Source organism: Tympanuchus pallidicinctus, unplaced genomic scaffold, assembly GCF_026119805.1.
Source record: "Tympanuchus pallidicinctus isolate F22 unplaced genomic scaffold, pur_lepc_1.0 scaffold5, whole genome shotgun sequence".
NCBI classification, from domain to species: domain Eukaryota; kingdom Metazoa; phylum Chordata; class Aves; order Galliformes; family Phasianidae; genus Tympanuchus; species Tympanuchus pallidicinctus.
This window is the reverse complement of record NW_026294769.1, coordinates 201,663-221,886: the sequence shown is the minus strand read 5'-3', so window position 1 is coordinate 221,886 and position 20,224 is coordinate 201,663.

Below are 20,224 nucleotides of genomic sequence, written 5' to 3'. Positions count from 1 at the left end.
AAGCTGTAAAAAAATGTCTTTCCTGGAAACTGCACAAACATTATGGAAAATACAGGCAATTTTTGATTTCTAGGTAACTCCAGTCATGTAACCTTGTGTTCATTATTTATAACTGTGTGCATTTGTCCAGCTAACACAGACTGTTGTATCTTTGTGAAATGAGTTATAAACATTCTCCTAATAGGTGCCAAACATATGGGCTATCAGTTTAATAAGCATACCACAAATAATACACAGTGGCTGCCTACACTCTAATAAACAGGGATTTCATTTTTTGTTCACCACTTTTTAAAGGTTTTTTTTGTAATCCTTTATAAAAATCCCTTATATATAGTTTAAATAATACTATAAGTCTTTGTTAAATGACAAAAGCAGGAAATCAGGAATTGCTATGTAGGTTTATTTTTAATATTTTTATACAGATATATATAGGACTGTTCTGTGTCATTTTTAAGTGTTTTTCTTGTCTCTAGTCTGTTTAACTTTGATAAGTATTGATCTTATCTAAATGTTTCCTTTGCGTGGCATCCATTTCTGATCTGTAATAAAATTAATAGATATGGTCCTGTATTGCTCTTTAATAAGGAAAAACTTCAACATTTTTGGACTCTATAAGCCAGTATTTTTCCTCTAGGGAAGAGACAGTGGCAGAGGACATTAATATTTGTGCTTAGAACAATTTCTGTATTATGGAAGAAAAATATATTACCTCTCTGATTAACTATTTCATTTTCTAATTATGTTGCTAACACCAGTGTGTCTCTTGTGTGTTCTTTCTCTTTGTACGATGTAATCTAGGTCATACTTTCTGCACCTTTCTACATGGCTCAGTAAAATTTAGACAAAGTTAGAATTAGAGACAGGCTAAAATACCTAGGAATGATTTTAATAGTATTTGAACTTAAAACTGTGACCATCCTGCAAGGAAATACATTTGGACTGTGATTTCTAGCTCAGTTCTACAGCAAATCAACTCATTTGCAACCCTTACTGCATTAATGCAGTATTTCTATCCTGGGTTTGCCAATCTGACTTGAGAGAGTATTTTATCATATGTTTGATCATGAGTGTTTTTTGGTTTTTTTTTAGTTAATTTGTTTGTTTTTCACTTTTTCCTGACCCTGAGAAGTAAAATGATAAAAAAGAAGAAAATTTAATGTCTTTTTTACTTAAAAGGCCACAACTTTGAAATAAAGTCCAGGTTACCTTTTATGAAAGTTTCATTTAAAAAAAAAAAAAAAAAGCTTACTTATTTAAGAACTTAGAACATTCCCAAAAAGCTTTTACTTTCTCTGTTATATGCAGTCAAGACAAGATAGAGCTAACAAAAGTGAGTTAACAAAGAAATTCAATTGCTGTTTTATTACTAAAATTTAGGACAGACTTTTACAGCAGTACTTATGTTCTCAGTTCCCAATGATTTCAGTGAGGGGGTGAATGGGATAAAATCACTCAGCACCATGTCTTTTATGATACTTATTTTCATAGAGAGAATTGCAATTTTTTGTTTTTTATAAATTGATGTCCAGAAACCATCTGGAAAGATAGAACAAAAGGGTTTCTTAGCTTGAAGAAGAGGCAGAGGGAGGATATTATAAAATGCATTCAAAACTGACTAAGAAAAAAATAATTGTTACAAAACAATTATAGTGCAACAATTGTTGTGCAAACAAGTTATAGCTTAAACTTCTGTGAAAGAGCTTTAAATGTGGCAGCTTCCTTTTAGTAGTAATTATAAGGCATTGGTCCACTATTGTTTCTCAGAGTGCTTTTGATTGTCAGTATAACAAGATGTCCAAAGGATGTTGCTTTGAAACAAGGTTGTGATCTGGATTACACTAGAAACTAAATTATTGTGGTTTAGTCATTGTTGATACACCACAACAAAAAACATTGCCTTAAAGAGCTTTGTTAGTTTGGATGATAGCAAATGTTACCTCTGTCGACATCACAGGAAGGCTTAGGCTAGAATAAATGGCCTGCTGGAGATCATCTTGCAACTTTCTGTTCAAAAGTAGGGTGTTAGATTGGGTTATCCAGGGACTTGTCAAGCTGATCTTGAAAATCTGCAGCAACAGAGAGAGCATCATTTCTCTGGGTGATCTTTCCCTATGTTTAATCATTATTAAGTTTTTTCTGCATTTTATATGCAACATAATTTCTCCTGAATCAACTTACGTTCTTCGTGTCTTATCCTGCCACTCTTACAGAGTTATGAAGAGAGAACTGTGTTTTCTCTTTTCTGCTTTTCATATTTTGGAAGTACAACGATAAGATTTTCTTCTCTTTCTTTTCAAAATAGAATTGACCAAAATTTTGACATTTGGCTGTTATCTCACTGAAAGACTGCTTGTAGAGCACATAGAACTTGTGCACAGGTGTTCTTCTTCCCATCTTCCCCAAAGGCCAGGATACTTATCTGCTAAATAAGATTAATTTCAAGTTTCTCAGTATGATCAGTCTTGACTCAAGGGAATACCAGTGACCCACTGAATATCCTTTTGGTTTGTTACTAATTCTTATCAGATCATTTAAAACATGCCCAAAAAGTTCTTTTAAAAATACTTATCACTCAGAACTAGTTAAGAACCAAGTACATCTCAGCATAATGTTACCATATGTTGGTGATACATAAACAGATTCTAAAAGTGAATATTCTTAAGGAAGATTCCAAACCTTCAGTATTGAGAAATCAGTGAATTAAATGACTTAAAATCTGTTTTCATAAGCTGTTGTGATTATTTTCAACTTCATGAAGGCTTTCTAACCTGTGATTAGGTATAAGGAACGAGCTAAAATCTATTCTTAAACTTGCAAGCTGAACTTCCCTTCATGTCATTTAAAGTCTAGCTGAACTGCCACAGCCCTTGACATTTCAAATGCATTGAATATTTTATCGTTCCATTCCTATGGATATGCTTTGTTTAGACATAATCCAAAGCAGCAGATCCAAAAATAGAAGAGTTTTGGTTTATTTTGAAGTTGACTAGCTGTGTCACACCTCATTTGTCATGCCATTCTGTCTCACAAACTACCAAATACAATGATATGCTCCATAAAAAAAGAGTTATGCCTCCAAGACTGTACATTTCTTTTCTATTTTTAATGGCAGTATCCATTTGTGTCCTTTATATTAATCTAATGGGCATTTCTTCATCATTTCTGGAAACAGATAGAAGGTGAAGAGCAATTAATTTTTTTGTAACATGCATAAAATCTCTTGGAGAAATATATAGTAACTTGTCAGTAAGGTCTAGGATTTTACTGATGTTTGTTCTGGAAGTGAAATTGTAAGTCATATTAATAATACTATGATTTTTAGAAAATGGGTGCTTAGCATAACAAAAGACAAATTACTTGACCTGTATTGCAAGCATTTCACTCAGATTTTCTATTTATGATAGTATGGGGCACTTTCATATGATATACAACTGCTGCAGAACAGCTGTCATTTAACACACTGGTTGGTTGATGAAAAACAGTTCTTGTCTTTACAAAACAAATCGGTGATCTGCAGCACAAATCCTTTTGTTGATGCAATCAACTTTCAGTTGCATCAAAAATTAGTATAATATCATGGTTTCAGAAACTGTTGTCTGCTTATTCTTTATGCTGACAGTTGCAGAAGTGGGGCCTAATGAAGGACGGATCTTGTTGTGAACTAGAAAAAGTACTTTCTTAACTACCAGACCAGACAAAACAAGTACACGGTCTGAGCCTGATTCAAAGGTCTTTGATGTCAGTGAATTTATTTCCCTTGAATTAAGTAAGTCTGGAACAAATTCCTACGGTAACTATGTGATGAATGCATTGGCATTAATGCTAATCTTATTTAAACAATATAGATTACATTATTGTCTGACATTCAAGCCGCAATTAATTAAATCTGTCATTTTTTAAAATAGATGTTTCAATCACTGAAAAGCAAACAAAACCACCAAAAAAACCAGTATTCTTTAGTATGCAAGAGATTTGTGTGCTTACATTCACATTACATTTGCATGCTGTAAAGATGCCATTTTTGTGCAAACTCAGTGAGAGGTGAGATAAAGCTAATTTCAGATCTCAGATGATAAGAAAATATCATTCCTAAATATGCTTTACAAACAAATTTGAAAAAATTTTTAAAAAAAGAAAAAAAGAGAAAGATGGAAGGTGAGGAGACTAGATTGCAGATTCCCAGAGGCAAGTACATGGACTGAGCAAAGCCATAGGGAAGGTAATTCCAATCAGTCAGCTATAATGAGATTAGCCTGATGGATATGATCAAAACCAGGTTTAGCTTTAGAAAATTAAATTGGAAAAAAAAGCAGAAAATTAGGAAAGTGTTTAAGTATGTATTTTAAAACCCTTATCATGAAAACTGAAAAAGCTAGAAATAGAGGTAGCAATGTCTGAAGGGCTATAAAATTAGTTGTACTTTTATTTTGGAAGTCTTTCTTCCTCCTGAAACAGTCCTTTGGTTTAAAACTGCTTTTTTGTTTAAAAGGCATTTGCAGTTAATCTTGAAAATACAATCGTCAATCACAGTAGGTTGCCAAGGCTTCAGTATATGCTTAGATTTGACTGCTTCCTTTTCCAAACTGTTCATAAGACAATTCAACTATGATGAAAACCAGATGATTTTAAGGAGCAGGTGAAAAAGAGAGAGGGAGAGAAATACTATTCTATTTCACTGACACAAATGGAAAATGCAGATAAATAATAAATACAATTTTCAGGGTCTTTGAGATTTTCCTGCTTGTGGGAGATGCCTTTTATTCACAAGAAAAATTGTGATTCTCATTATGCATTTATTGAGGTGAACAACAGGGTGAACATTCTACCTAGTATCTCTGAGTATACCTTTTTCAGGGCAAATTATGGTAAAAGAGGATTCCTTGTAAATTGCAAGTTGCTAGATTTTTAGACCATTTTCCTTAATTTAGAATCCATGAGCAGCTCACAAAAAGCAAAATGAAGTCAAGACAAGAACATAATAAAGCTCAGAAATATTCTGCTTTCTCACAACAGGCACATTTCCTCCCTGCCATTTCCAACTATGAAGCTGCAGTACAAAAGTCTGGATGATAAAACAGCTTCAGGAATCCTTAAAACCAATAAAATCAATAAAACCTGAGGAGATCTAGGTAGATTTGGGAGGTCCTACTTTTGCAAAGCCATAGTTCAGACTTGAGTGCTATGTCTAACCCTGAGGTGCTGGGGCCATTTGACAGCAGGGAGGGGCCTCTTCTTTCTGTTCCTCTCAGTCAGAGGTAGTTCAGGTACTACCACCAGGCTGTGCTCAGAAGGCAACGCAGAATCACAGAATCATTAAGGTTGGAAAAGACCACTAGATCATCTAGTCCAATTGACAATTTATTGCCACCATGCCCAATAATCATGTCTGTAAGTACCACATCTGCGTGTTTCTCAAATTTCTCCATGGGTGGTGACTCCACCACCTCCCTGAGCAGCCTGTTTGAGTGCCTCATCACTCTTTCTGAGAAGAAATTTCTCATAACGTTAAACCTGAAATGTACAATTAGCTGGGCAAAATCGATCACCTAGCATTACAGGTTAAGTCTATAACTACCTTTGCTAAACGCAGGATACCAGTAGCTGCTTATATTAATTGTTTTGTTTGTGTCTTGGGATAATCTACGCAAAAACTGTGGGTCTTTAAAGTGCTGAACTTCAGTGCTTACAGCTCTTCATCTAAAGCAGCATGTGTGAAAGACTTGTACCCTTAGGGTTGTAAAAAAGGTTAAGTTACTTTTCAAGAGAAACAAATGCCGGTGTCCTCCCCTACAGGAGCAAGTAGACTTTTATTTATCTTTCTGCTAACCAGCATCTGCCACCCCAAACTTAAGTTTGCAAAGTGCAAACAGTAAAGATGTTGACAAATTCAATTTAGCTGCCAAGATGATGGAAGAGGATTAGAACTCAGCTGGCTAGAATATTAGTATAAGGATCCTCTTACTCTTTTAAAAATGTCCTTCATTCTTGGTCTGCCATAGTAGACTAGTTCATCTTCTCAAAATTTTCTAATATCTGGATAAACCTGTAAAGTGACTTGGACTGATAGTAAAAATGACCAAACTTTGTCTAGTAAGAAATTATTACTGCATTGTTTAGGTATATTGTTTCTTGCTGGCAGTTCATATGCTTCAGTTGTCTCTTGTCTTGTTTGAAAGACAAATCATTTGGGACATGAATCTTTTTTTCGGTCTGGGTACATAGAGTGTTGAATACAAAAGGGTCTGTGATTCAAAGCCTTGTTAACAGTAATGGAAATGTATCTCATGGCTTTGTTGAAAGTTCAGTCATAATAGAGCATTTGCACACAGGAACACAGGAACACCTTCTGCAAGATTTTCACAAGAACTAAAAGTAAGCTATTTATGTCATTAAACAGAGATTGGAGTTGTCACATATTGATTAGGAAAATCGCTCTAATTGATTCAATCCTAGCTCACATCTTGAATATAAAACATATGAATATTGTAGAACGTTTCTTACATTTATGACAGCATAAGAAATCTAGTGCATTAAGACTGGTTTCTGCTTTGATCTACAATTTTTACAAAGCAAGAACACTGGGGTGAGAGCAAAAAATAAGTAAACAATATTTTCCACTTCATTCAGTAAAATCTAGTTATGCTTGTGTCATAACAATACAAGTTAAAGAGACATCGCATCTGAATCTTGTAAAGGAAATGTAATCTTCTATACTTAGGAGCTAAGCATACCAGTAAAAAATGAAAAGGGTATCAGTTTATAAGTGCAACCAGAAAAAAAAATGATTTTTACAGATTCCTATAACACACTCCTGTCAAAGGATAAAGGAATTTTGAGAAAGAAATGGGAAAATAAGAGCTGTGTTAAAGGCTATGTGTAGGCTTGTGGCAATGAATGCATGGAAAACAACGACCTTTCTCATAAGAAATGCTACTACCATTTTTGCAGATTTGTTTATAACTCCTTGTGGAAAAGAATGATGATAGTGTGAGAAACTGATACTGCAAAACAATACTGAAACTCGGAATCAGTGTGAAACAGGAATGCTACAGGTGAGAAAAAGTAATTACAGCAGAATTTTAGGAAGGTGGAATTTAAAGCATTTGAAGAAAATAACAATACTTAAATGATATAAACTTTATGGTGTAACATACCTGATGTGAATGCATTTCCTATTTTTTATTTTTTACTTTTTTAAAGTTAGAACTGTTATTTCAGCAGAGTATCAAAGAAGAACACACCTCGTGTTATAGTTTAGGCTCCTAGTTTGCATTAGCTAACTTGACTGAGGACATATGGGAGGTTGTAAAAGAGAAAATTTTGAGGTAAGTCAGAGGATACATTGTCATGGAAAATACCACTGGTGTACTGTTTAATAGATATTTCAAAAAAAAAAAATAAAAAAATCCAGACATAAAGTCAATCAAGTATAGTGTATTTCAAAAGAGTTTTTTTCTTCACAAATTGTATTTGTATGCTTGTATTTGTGCGCCCTTCTCTATTCTCTGTAAAGTTTTTTGCAGCATGAAGAAAATTCTAAAATGAGTGACTAAAATAGTTTACCATAGTTATGAAAGATATTCTCTTGTTATTCAGAAATTGTACTGCCCTGCTGAAAGGAACTTTGTCTGGGTCTGTACCTTTACCTCCTTTATCATTTTGCAATGCAATAATCAGCCTGGGTACATGGACTTTTTTTGTTGTTTTTCCTGTTTTCAGATAGTCATTTTCTGGATACTTTCTGTGCTCTGACAATGCTTTTTGTATTTTCTTTCCTTTAACTCTGATCTATGTATTTTTGGAAAGATGATAGATATTCTGTAATACATAACTCACTCGACAAGTTCAGGGTTTGCAAGTTTCCTTTTGTACAGAATAAAGCCAAATAGTTAAAATATTCACAACATAGGAATGGTAATAAAAGAATCAATTGAAATATGTCAAAAGGTTGGCACCAAAAAGTTCAATTTTGACAAGGTCACTGCACATTTTATTGATGAGAAAATATCTATTTAGTAATATAATTAGGTATTTTATTCACATAAATGTTCAGTCTGAAAGTGAATCCAAATTGCATTGAATTTATAAGGATAAAAGAAACATTTCCTTTAGATCCTGAAACTCCTGATGGGGAGTGACAAACCCCATCCAGCAGATGCTAGGGAGAAATGGATATCACTGCCCAGTTTGGAGGGCAATTTACATTAAGTCCAACCTGGGAGTAATTACAAATGAGGAATTCAGAACTTTGCCTGGGAGTGTCGATTTGCTACCTGGAAAGCCAAAGTTCGGTTGACGTTTAGAATCACAAAGAAAATCACTGGCAACAAGAAGAGCTTTCATTGTTACATCAGTGATTAGATGCTGAGCCTGTTGTTGGCTGGCATGGTTTAGGTACAGCAAGTGCAGACAGTGCTGTGACTCAGTGTCTTTTTCAGTCTTCACTTGAGTGGTCTGTTAGCCCCTCATGGAAAACAAAAACAAAAAAACCGAAAGAACAAAGTACTACAAGAACAATTGTTATTCAATACAACATTGCATCTACCTTTGAGCATCTATGTTCTGGGTTAAAAAAATGTGAGGCCATGTGCACTGAATGCTGATTCCATATGAATTGGTCTGCTTATTTTAAGTATGTTCAGAAGTCTTGATGGGTTTCTTTAGTGCTGAGAAGCTTTTTCTGGTACTTTTAGTCCTTTTGTAGCAGCAGAAGGATGTCCTGAAGCTAGCTCTGTTCCATCTTAAGGCTATTCCAAAGCAACTGCTACAAATGCCAGTAAATTATCAGCATTAATTTTGTACTGAAGATCTATCAGCAATAATCATGGCACTGTGATCTAATTGTGCAGCAACAAGGAAGTGTGTGGAGATTTCTTTGGTGGACGCAGGATTCTATAGAGATTCTGAAAAAGGAGATACTGTTTAGATTTCAGACATAGCAGCAATCATAATCATGACACAATCATAAGACAAGTCAGGAGTAATCCTGGTAAATGACCACTTTCTTTATTTGTATTTTTACATGGATATAAGGAATTATACAGTTTGTGAAAAAAAAAAAAAAAAAAGAGGGGAAGGATTTTTCAATTATTATTATTATTATTTTTTTTTTTTACCAGATCCTTAACCTAGAATTTCCCATCTGTTTCACTTATCCATCTAGGATGCAAATTTATCATCCTTGTCTCCAGATTAATGTGTTTTACTTTACTTGTCAGATTAATATGTTTCTTTTTTTTTATTATTTTTTTTTTTAAGACTTTTAGGAAAATCCTCCTTTATTTTTAATTTTGAAACTACTCGTAATACTATGAACACTATTACAGCTTAGGGCTTTTTTTTTTCTTCTTGTGTCAAATGGGAATTTTTAAATTTATCTTCATGTAAGAGATTGAGTTGAGAATCTCTTTTTGGTCTCTCTTAGGTCTTGTCCATCATCAGTTTCTATGGAGATTTTTATTTTCCAATCATCTTTTGCTTTCAGCCATAAGTAACTTAGCAGTAACAGCACTGAAATTGATTTTCAAATAGAGACTCAACACTTTTACAAAGTGTTAATGCTCATCTCATACATTTACATCAACAGATCAACACCCCTGACCATCATATGTCCAGGCAGTTGGGAGTTTATTCTTTACTGACAGTTCTAAGGATGCTGTTGAGGCTGAATATGTGAGTTAGGAAGTTAGAAGTCTCTACTGCTTTTTGATATGGGAAAAAAAAGTCTTGTGATGTCTTGGTACATATTATCATCAGAGAAGTTTGGCACAGATGAGGTTATTTTCATAATTATAGGTTTGAGTTTGTGAGAGCTTGAGGCTGCCTTTGCCAAGCTAAATATTTTTCTGATTTGTTCTAAACTGTAGGTACTTCAGGTACAACACGCCTCTTTCAGCAGTTGTCTTTTCTGATGATCTATGCCTATATAAATCATACAAACATAACCCTACATTGTCCATTCCCTGGTAAGAGTCACAAAGCAGTGAGTTGTAGCAAGTAGCAACCAGATACCACATAGCTTCAGAACCACTGCTTCACAGCTCTGTTAAATTCAAATGTGAAAAAAAAAAAGAAAAAAAAAAAAAAAGAAAAAAAAAAGGAAAAAAACAAATAAAGGAAATAGAAGCATCCTCACAAAAATATGATACTTTATACTTTTAGCACTCTTTGGTGTTGGAGAGATTTTTTTCAGCTATTGACACAGTTATGCAAAAATGTGTTTACGATGTTTAACAGGATAACTTGAAAATTAGCTTTGCAGCAGTAGTATTAAAAATAAATAATAATAATAAAAAGGAATGGGACAGCTGCAAAAAATATTTGTTGTTTAAAATATCGAACTGAAAGACTTTGATGACACATTGAAATAACATATTGTAACTTGCCAGAATTTTTGGAGAAACTGGTTTTAAAAGAAGGAATAAGAATTCAGTGGTTAAATATGGTTAAAGCTTGAGTGAGAAACAGAATAGCAAGAATTATTTGGGTAATTGACTTCTGTTTTACTTGAAAGGAGTAAAGAAAAGTTCATTCATGAGAACCAGGTCAGGAGTACTTTGTATCTCAGCGACATTTAAACTCAGCTTCTGCATCACATACACACTGAATTTCTTCTGTTTTTTAAGTTATGTCCTGTTTTTCCCTGATGCTGTACCAATGTTACTCTACCATCAGCATCAATAGCTGATATAAGTTGCTGTGTGAACCCTGCCTCACTGTTGACTGTTATAAACATTGCCCTGTCCAGCTAGCTGGAAATATCAGAGATATTATGATGTGGAAGAGCAACAACCAAAAAACATAAAATTATGACAACCCCTTTCTTGAAAGGAGCAACTTTTCAATAGAATATTTGTTCTGCTTTTATTTTTGTTTCAACATGAGCAAAACTATGCACTTTACAACAATCTTTTTCACTTTATTTTACATTGGCTTTGTACAGATAGAAATAAAGAGGCAAGGTAACAGAACTATTGGCAAGCACAATTGTGTGTATACAACTGAGTGGTACATTATAGAAAAATAATGAAATAATAGAACAATCCGTTAAATGTCACTAGTCTTGCTGACTGCAGCAGTGTTGATTTTTTTTTTTTTTTTTTTTTTTAATAAGGAGAATAGAAGCAGAGCACAATGTATGTGCTGCAGATAAAACCACTAAACTCTAGAGTCTGAGGTAACCCACTGACACTAATGTCAGACAGTAAAAATGACTCCTCTCCAAGAGGTACTGCAGAAGTTACTAACAAGTATATCAACCGTTGGATGGCATACTGGGTGCTCATTGCCAAATGAAAAGTTTAAGAACAGCCGCATTTCTCATTATTTAGTAAGCAAACAAAAGGAACAAACAAGCTACTCAGCATGTGCACTCAGTATTGTGTAAAGACATCTGTGTTGTGTTTGGACATGTATTTAAGTAAAGATTTCACATGTAAAATAATTATTCTTTATTGATCATTAGATGGAAATAGAAGTGGTCAAACTTTTCACTGAAACAATTTATAACACTTTCATTCCTTTCTATAAGGAGAATTTTAATTAACTTTTGCAAATTGCAGTACTACTGTGCACAGTATCATTGTGTGAGTAGTTTATTACAGTCATTTAAGTTAGAATGTTTGCGTTTCTTGTTTCTCATTTGGAAAGAGTTGCACACTACCTAGCTTACTAAGTATGAAGTCTCTTTTTTTTTTGGATATATGCTGTAATAATGACAGGAGAAATGCCTCAGTACATTACTTCAGTTTGCTTAAGAATGTGAATACATTTAGTTGTGAGCTGCATTTAATTTAAAATGTCAGCCTTGCTACTTCATTAGTCTCATGTGGAATGTGATGACCAGCTAGGTGATAATGCAAATGCCACCAAAATAGACAATTTAAGAAAATTTAACTTTGAATTTGCAGTTGATCAAAAAGGATTCTCATGGTCAGTTTCTGTGATTTACTGGGGATATTCTATATATGCAGCCGTACTGGTTGTTGCAAATCCAGTGCTTCTAGGCTGAGGTCAGTAATTTGCCATAGGGATACATTTAACATAATCTTTCTTGTCTTGCTTTCGATAAGAAGCAGTATCTTACTCTCCTGTGTGGATATCCCCAGATCTGAAAAATATAGGTTTTGCCTCAGGTCAGACAGCAGGAAGAAATGCTAGTTTGGAAATTCAATCCACTGTATCTCAGTTCTGTCAAAGACTGGCATCATTTATCATTTATCAGGAAAAAAAATCACTCTAACTCAGTGGGCTACAGAAAGTCTGACAAATCAGTTGCACCAAAGTATCATGCACTTCATATTTGGTATGCATGATGAAGCTGCCAACAAGATGGTTCCAAATGCAGACACTTGTCTAGAGTACCGCTGTCAGCTGAACAAAAGGATAATTATATTGATGCTTAGTCATGTGTTTTTCAATGAAGTGCTGTATAATGGCAATATTTTGTTCAGTGGAAGTTTAGTTAGCATGTCCGCAGGTCTGGCAGCCAAATGGAACTGATTGAGTTCTACCCATGTGTCTGCCAGTAGTCTGCTCTGTAGATCGGCTACAGATTGTTTAGTCTCACTGTGTTCCTTCTCTTTGTTTATCTTCTTATAGTACAGACTTATATCTTAAAGATTATTTGTACAATTCTTAAGTTAGTGTGATCTTGATCATAATAGGACTCCTTCTATGCTACTTTAAAGAGCATGTAGCAATTGACAGAACATTGCAATGTCAATCAGCCTTGCAAAGATGTCCTAAGAATACACCAACATAATACCAAGGATATAATAACGTGTGGTACATTAAAGTGAGAAAAAATATACTGCCCTTCAGGTAAAATATATTTTAAAAGGCTGAGGGAAAATTCTTTTGCTTGATCATAACCATTCATATTACAAGTGATTTGGTAAATTAAGCAACATTTGCATTGTAGCATTCATGGCAAAATGAGTACCACAGTTAATTTTAAAAAGATATTCAAGCTATACAATTTAAGTGCTTTTTTCTGCTATTGAGCAAAGGGGGAAAGGAAATGTAAAATAAGACTTCAGCATAAGTTGTTTATTAACAGCTGAATAGGGAGTACATCCATTCTCACCAAACCAAGGAAATCTAAGCATTGTCAAGAAATAAAATATTTTATATTGTCAGCTCCACTGCTAACACATGCCTTTGCTATTTTAGGAAAAAAGATAAGTTTATTCAGTTTTGCCTAAAACTGTTTTTATATAGCTATTAGATTCAATATGGAGAAGGGAGCAAAGACACAATGGGACAGGCATTTTTATCACCAGAATATTTTCTTAAACTAGAACCTATTAGAAGTGTTTTTTTTTTTGTTTTGGTTTTTTTGTTTTGTTTTGTTTTGTTTTTCTAATCTAGAACTCTAATTTCTTCTAATTTCTATTTGTAAATGTACTTAATCAGATGCACAATATGGACTGAATTCTCTTATTTCCATGAACACATCTATTATACTTTATATACTTGGTGAAACTGCATGTCACCAAGTCTGGAATGAACTACATGTTCTTTTTGAGGATCTGGTGTGAGTGGGTGACTTATACAGAGGGGATAGTGAGTGACACCCATTAAAAAAGGAGTGGCCAGCAGAGAGAGGGAGGTGATGGTCCTCCTCTACTCAGCTCTTGCGAGGTTCCATCTGGAGTACTGTGTCCAGGCCTGAGGCCCTTAGCACAAGAAGGACATGGAGCTCTTGGGATGGGTTCAGAGGAGGAACATTAGGATGATGAGTGGCTGGAGCACCTCTCCTATGAGGAAAGGTTGAAGGAACTGGGCTTGTTTAGCTTGGAGAAGAGAAGGCTCCAGGAAGACCTCATTGTGGCCTTCCAGCACTTGAAGGGAGCATATAAACAGGAGGTGGAACAGCTGTTTATGAGGGTGGATAGTGATAGGACAAGGGGGAGTGGTTTTAAAGTGAGACAGGGGAGGTTGAGGTTGGATATTAGGAGGAAGTTTTTCACACAGAGGGTGGTGACGCACTGGAACAGGTTGCCCAAGGAGGTTGTGGATGCCCCATCCCTGGAAGCATTCAAGGCCAGGCTGGATGTAGCTCTGGGCAGCCCGGTCTGATTGTTGGCAATCCTGCACATAGCAGGGAGGTTGCAACTAGATTATCATTGTGGTCCTTTTCAACCCAGGCCGTTTTATGACTCTTCATAACTTTCTGGTGTAAATAACAAAGGACATAAGACAAACCATTCTGAAAACAGTTGTTGCTGACTACTGATTTCCTGGAAGGTCAGTTCATTGTTATGTCTTCTTTGTCCTGCCAAGGACACTTAATCAAGGAGGTTTTGGCTGTGCTTATCAGGGATGGCTGGAGTCTCCCACCTAAGTGAATATCTTTGGTCACCATGTTTGCTGCATCACCTTAGTGGTGTCTCAAGTCAGGGACTCAAAATAGAGGGCATTCAAAAAAAAGTCTAAATTTGACATGGCATGCTTTCATAAATATGCTGTCAGGAAGCATCATCTGTTCTTCCTGATCCTGACAGATTGGATCCCTAAACACCTGCCAAGTGCACTATATTGTTCCATTAGGAGATTAGAGCATATCAGGAAGGTCATTATGGATGTGTGTTTCACTCAGCTTTCTCTCTTACTACTATATTGCATAATTAGTGTGTCAGACTGAAATGGAGGAACTGGAATTTATTTTATGCTATACAATATCTATTTATTTGTGGTTTTTTTTTTTTGTGTGTGTGCAAAACAGACAATGGTATTTTAAAGGTGCTCACCATTTTTCCTATCAAAGGCAGTGTACTACTTGCCTGGGGACATTCATAAATATACAAGCTGTTTGCAACAAACAGAGAGAAACACACATAAATGTTCTTACACCAAATCTACCACTAAAATAGTGACTGAGTTTAGCAACACTACCGCAACTTTCTCTTCTGTCCTGAGATAGAGGTTAACCTCGCAAAAGAGTACAGCTCTATCAATAACTTCTTAATGTTAATGGTGTTTCTTTTACCTTCTTTCCTTCCTCCCTTCCTTCCTGACTTATTTTTGTATATTAATTGCCTTGTAACAATAGCAAAGAATGACAATGCCAGCAATGAGTTCCTTCCCAAATAAGTTTGTCTTTGAGCTGTGAAATTTGGCAAATGTTACAGCACCACATCAGCCTTGTTCTTTGCTTTCTGCTAATCTGCTATTCTGCACATCTAAGAGATATGTTATGCGTCTGGAGAGAAGCCTAAAAGTAAGCTTCAGTATCTTATACAAGATACTTGTGTTATCATACCAGCCACAAACGGTATAGTTTTCCCTGTGTCTGCCTTTCCATATTGTCTTGACCCATCTTTAGGTCCAGCTTTCACCTGAATAATGCAATGAGGGAGTCAAGGAGAAGAACTTGGAACAAATCAGGGATCTTAATAAAAGAATGCAAAATGGTAAAAGATTTTGGCTAAGGTGTGTGCAGCAACACAAAATCAAGTTTCTGATTATTATATAATTATATAATTATATTATCAAGCTTCTTGAGTCTCAAACACATGAAGAACGGGTGCACACAGTTTCTGAGCAACTGAGTGAAGATGCTTGGGACTGCTCTGACCTGAGTGTAGGCTGAGTGGTCACATCTTCTCTTGCTGCTCTTCCAGACGGTGAGAGCAGCCTATGGAGGAGAAGAGAGAATGAAGTGGACGCCATGAGGTGTGTGGCTGCCTCTGGTTATTGCCCTCTTTCTGCTCTTGTTGGTGCCTGCATTTAGAAGCCTGAACAGGAAAGATTTTCTGATTTACAAAGTAAGTTAATGTTTGTTTCCTATGCTGTCCATGGCTGGGATTTGGCATGTACATAAAGTTAGCATAAACCTAAGAGTTGACAGCATGTATTGACTGTGTTATCAGGTGCTACTTCTAAAGTGTTCTGAAAGCACACCTCCTCACATACTCATCCTATTCCTATGATTCAGTGTTACTAGCAGAGATAGCCCATGTTGTCTAGATTACATGTACCGAAATATAAAGATATAAAACTAGGATTTAAAACTAGTTTTAGCTGAGACAATTTTAAATTCCTTGTCACTGTGGCTTCTTTTGTAGTCCATAAGTGTAAGCTATACATTGCATTGACAGTGAAATGATGAAACACAGATAGTATTTTTCCACATCAACAACTAAATGATTTGGGTAAATATGGCCAAATTATTACATGAAGTTTTTCAAAACAAAAGTTTTTCTTGTACATTGTATCAATAAAAGCCATAGTATTTATAACTTACCCTATTAAAAATGCATATCGTACAGCTTTGCATGTATGAAATTTTAATTAGTACATCTCAGAATATCGGAACTACTTACACAAAAAGATAAAGATATGAGTTGGCAGACATGTCCGTGAATGTTTAGCAATTTGCGTTGAATTTCTGAATCTTATTGTTTAATGACTTAAGGCCTTTGTTTGTCTGGGATACACGCAGCATGTAAAACATATTTGCATAATTGAATACATAAGTGGTAAAACACTACAATGTAGGTTACGCAAACCCCAAATACTCTCTCAAAAGTATTTACTTTTATTATCTAAAAACTCTATTCAAACCTGAGGGAGCAAGTGCAGGGAGGGAAAGGGAGTTTTTAGAGTCTAAGTCTACATGGAACTTTCCAATGCCTATGGTTGCATTTGTTTATTGCTATGCTATTGAGAAGTACTACAAAATGTCAGACAAGCCTGATATTGCTCAGTTTTTTGATCTTTTATTGAGAGACATCATTCAAATTTGTCAGCTTTTTGCACCCAAGTGTCTAGTGGCATTTTTCACAGGCAATTTTGGAACACAGATATTTACTTCATTTGAAAGAAGCTAACCTCATCAATAGAAAGTCAGTGAAGATTTATCTATACTGTCTGGATTCCCAAAAGTATTGGAAGTGTTTGACTCTGCTCATGCCAATGGCATCTGCTGGAGCTAATAACAGAATCTATGGGAATAGACTGAGCATGAAGATGATGAATATAGCACTGCCATGATATTATCACAAATTTCTGATTTATGGACAATATTTCAAATGACAATACTTATAGCATTATTTTTTTCTTGGAAATAAATTATCTCTTGAAATTCTTCTTGAAATTGTGATGGTGAATGAGGTAACAAAAATGTATGTTATGAGTAATGCTATGGAAAAGAATAAAAATAAAACATAGAGCCCATATTTAAAAATATTTCATATTTCATATTTAAATATTTCATATTTAAAAATATGAATGATCTAAAGCACAGATGAAATTTGTTTAGTAATGATGACTCAATCCTTATTGGTATCTCAGATCCTGGCAGCATTCTGTGGACATCTGTTCCTCATTGCCCGTCCTCAAAATAACAGCTTGAAATGTCTTCACAGACCTGAAGCTTCCTGTCAGGTATGGTTTCATACAAATTGTTTCTGTGATGCTCTTTTACTACAGCTGTATCCAGCATGTTGGGGAAAATGATATAAAAAGCTCTTTTTTTTTTTTTTTTTAAGCTTTATTCTATCAGAAATATTCCATAATATCACATTTTGCCCTGGCCAGGTTAGCCCAGCTTGGAGAGTTAAAGTCTGCTGGCAGGGTGCAGCTCTAAGCAGATGTAGCAGATCAAAGAATGTGGCTCAAAGCATTGCTTTTCTGTGTCAATGGATGCACACGCATGGACATGTTTTTCTGCAGCTCTGAAAGATCAGAATCCCAGACTTGTCACTATGAAAAAGATCCACTGTTTTTTCTAGCTGCAGAATATCTCCCACTGGGAAAATGGAGCCAGCGAAGGTGGAATGAGAGTAGGAGGCATAGGCTCTCACATCCAAAACCAAATAGAAAGAGTTAGGGCGTAAAGCATCTTTTCTCTGATGGTAAATCAGAGCCTTCAAAATGTTGAGGTTTATGCATACAAGCATCCAGTGCATGTAACCTATATTTCATGTTCTTTTTTAGCTTACTTAATCAGCACAATCAACTTCAAAATTAAAAAGAAAAAGGAGGTAATGGCTGAAAACTAAGTAACCATTCCTATAGTTTTTGAGCACATCATTTGAATCATCAGCTATAGACATTTAAACTGAGACGCGTTAAACTGGTTAATGTGCAAAATGATAACTAAACATCAAACCACCTGGTTGATTAGCATTTAGAAAGAAATTGTACAATTGAGAAATAGAAACCAATTACAGACCTTAAGAAAGACTATGAAAGACACATTTCTTGCAAATATGAATCTGAACTTAATAAAAATACATTTTTGCCAGCTGTTTCCAGATTTGCTAAATCAAACTAAATGGGTTTTAAAAGCCATCTAGCAGATGGAAGGAAAATGTTCGCATTTCCTAAAGTGTTAATGAAATTTAGTTATAGCAAAACTGGAAGAAACAAAGTATAGATACACATTCCAATGTTTATGTCACACCAACAGCTGTCACAGTAAAGCACTGAAATGAAAAAAAAAAAAAAAGGAAAAAATGGGGAAAAAATGTGCAGGTTACTTTCCTCCTTTTCCTAATCAAAAGTGGGTAAACAAATAAAGAAAAATTGGAAAATACTGTTTTTTTCTTTCCCCGATCTGTCTTAGGGACTGCCATTATTATTAGATAGTGGTTATAATGCAGAGCCACTAACTTATAAATACAGCACTACTGCGAATGAAAGGGATTCAAATAATAGACAAGAATCTATTCTAATTGATACAGCTTTGATAAAGAAGACTAACAGCCTGAAACATTTTAAGTATTCATTTCAAATGTTTTAGCACAAAGAACTGTATTTCCCTACAGGGATCTCTGTGCAGTTCTTCGAAGTTTCACACACCTAACCTGTAAGATTCAGACAGCGAGGCAAAGTGACAACAGCATTTCTGAAGCACAGTAGCAGAATTTAAGTAGTAGCTGAGTACTAAGTAGTAGCTGAGTATTAAAGAGACTAAAGACTTTATTCTCCTCATTAGCCAAAGGAGGAAAAAAAAAAAAAAAAAAAAAAAAAAAACCTCCTAAAGATTAAACTGTATTATTGTGCTAGGCAGGAGAAATGCAGAATAATGAAAGGCTTCTTTACTGGAATAAGGGCACACTAAACAGCCTCCACTGTTCGCATTACATATTAAAAAAAAAAAAACCAAACACAGAACTGTAGCATTGAATTCATTAGAAAAGAAGTCCAGAAATACTGCAGGATAATCAGAGCTGTGTAAAATAGTTTAATACATTTTCTAATAAATGGAGATGTAGGGACCTTTGATAATATTATCATTTCGTTCACTTTGTTTGATCATCAGTTGTACAACATGACAGCGAATTTCTTATCTTTGTTTTTTAATCTGTTGGTTCATGTGTCCCTTGCTTTTCTTTCTGACTTTTTTTCAAAACCTCTGATCTACAGATTATGTTCATCCTTTTGACTTCTCATGCACATATTTCCTGTGATGTCGCCGAATCTACTTAGCAAAGCAATTACCCTCTCCCTGGAACATTCATCATTATCTTACCTATATTCAGAAAGAAAGATGCAAAGATAACATAAAAATGTATGAAAAAGGCTTTTTAAAATATCATCGATGAAAAAAATTGAAAATTGTGGGTGCCTAATTGTAATACACAGCCCCCTAGTAAGTCTCCTTCACACTCTCCTCACTTCGTATTTCATGTTAAACACCGACTGTATATTCTGAATTGGGATGTTGCTCACATATCAATTGTAATGTGCGATTTATGATTTTGAGCTTCAAAATGATGAAGCTGCTTCTTTCCTGCATCAAAATATTTCACATAAAAATATCAATTATTATAAAAATTACAATTTGAATGCCAAAATAAATCTCTCTTGTTTTGATATTGCTGAAATATTCAATTTTAATTAAAATACTTTTATTTTGCATTACTGTTTTTTATTCTTTTTTAAATTCTATAGTCTTCTAGCATAAACAAAATTGAATGGAATTGCAATTTCTCCAAATCATTGATTTATACATCTTGATATAACATCAAGGCAATTGTATATAATTTCAAATTCTGCTTTGAGATCATAAGGGAAACAGCTTTTGAGATGGTGGAATTCTCTTTTGACTGAAAATTCTTGTTTCTTACATCTTTTAGTAATATTAAACCCAGTTAAACAGTTCAAGGAAATTTTAACACTGTTTGAGAAGTATGTGTTGATATACTAGTTCATATATAGTGTTCTCACTGAGAAGTATTGCTGATATTGAAACTGTCAATGATACTTGTGA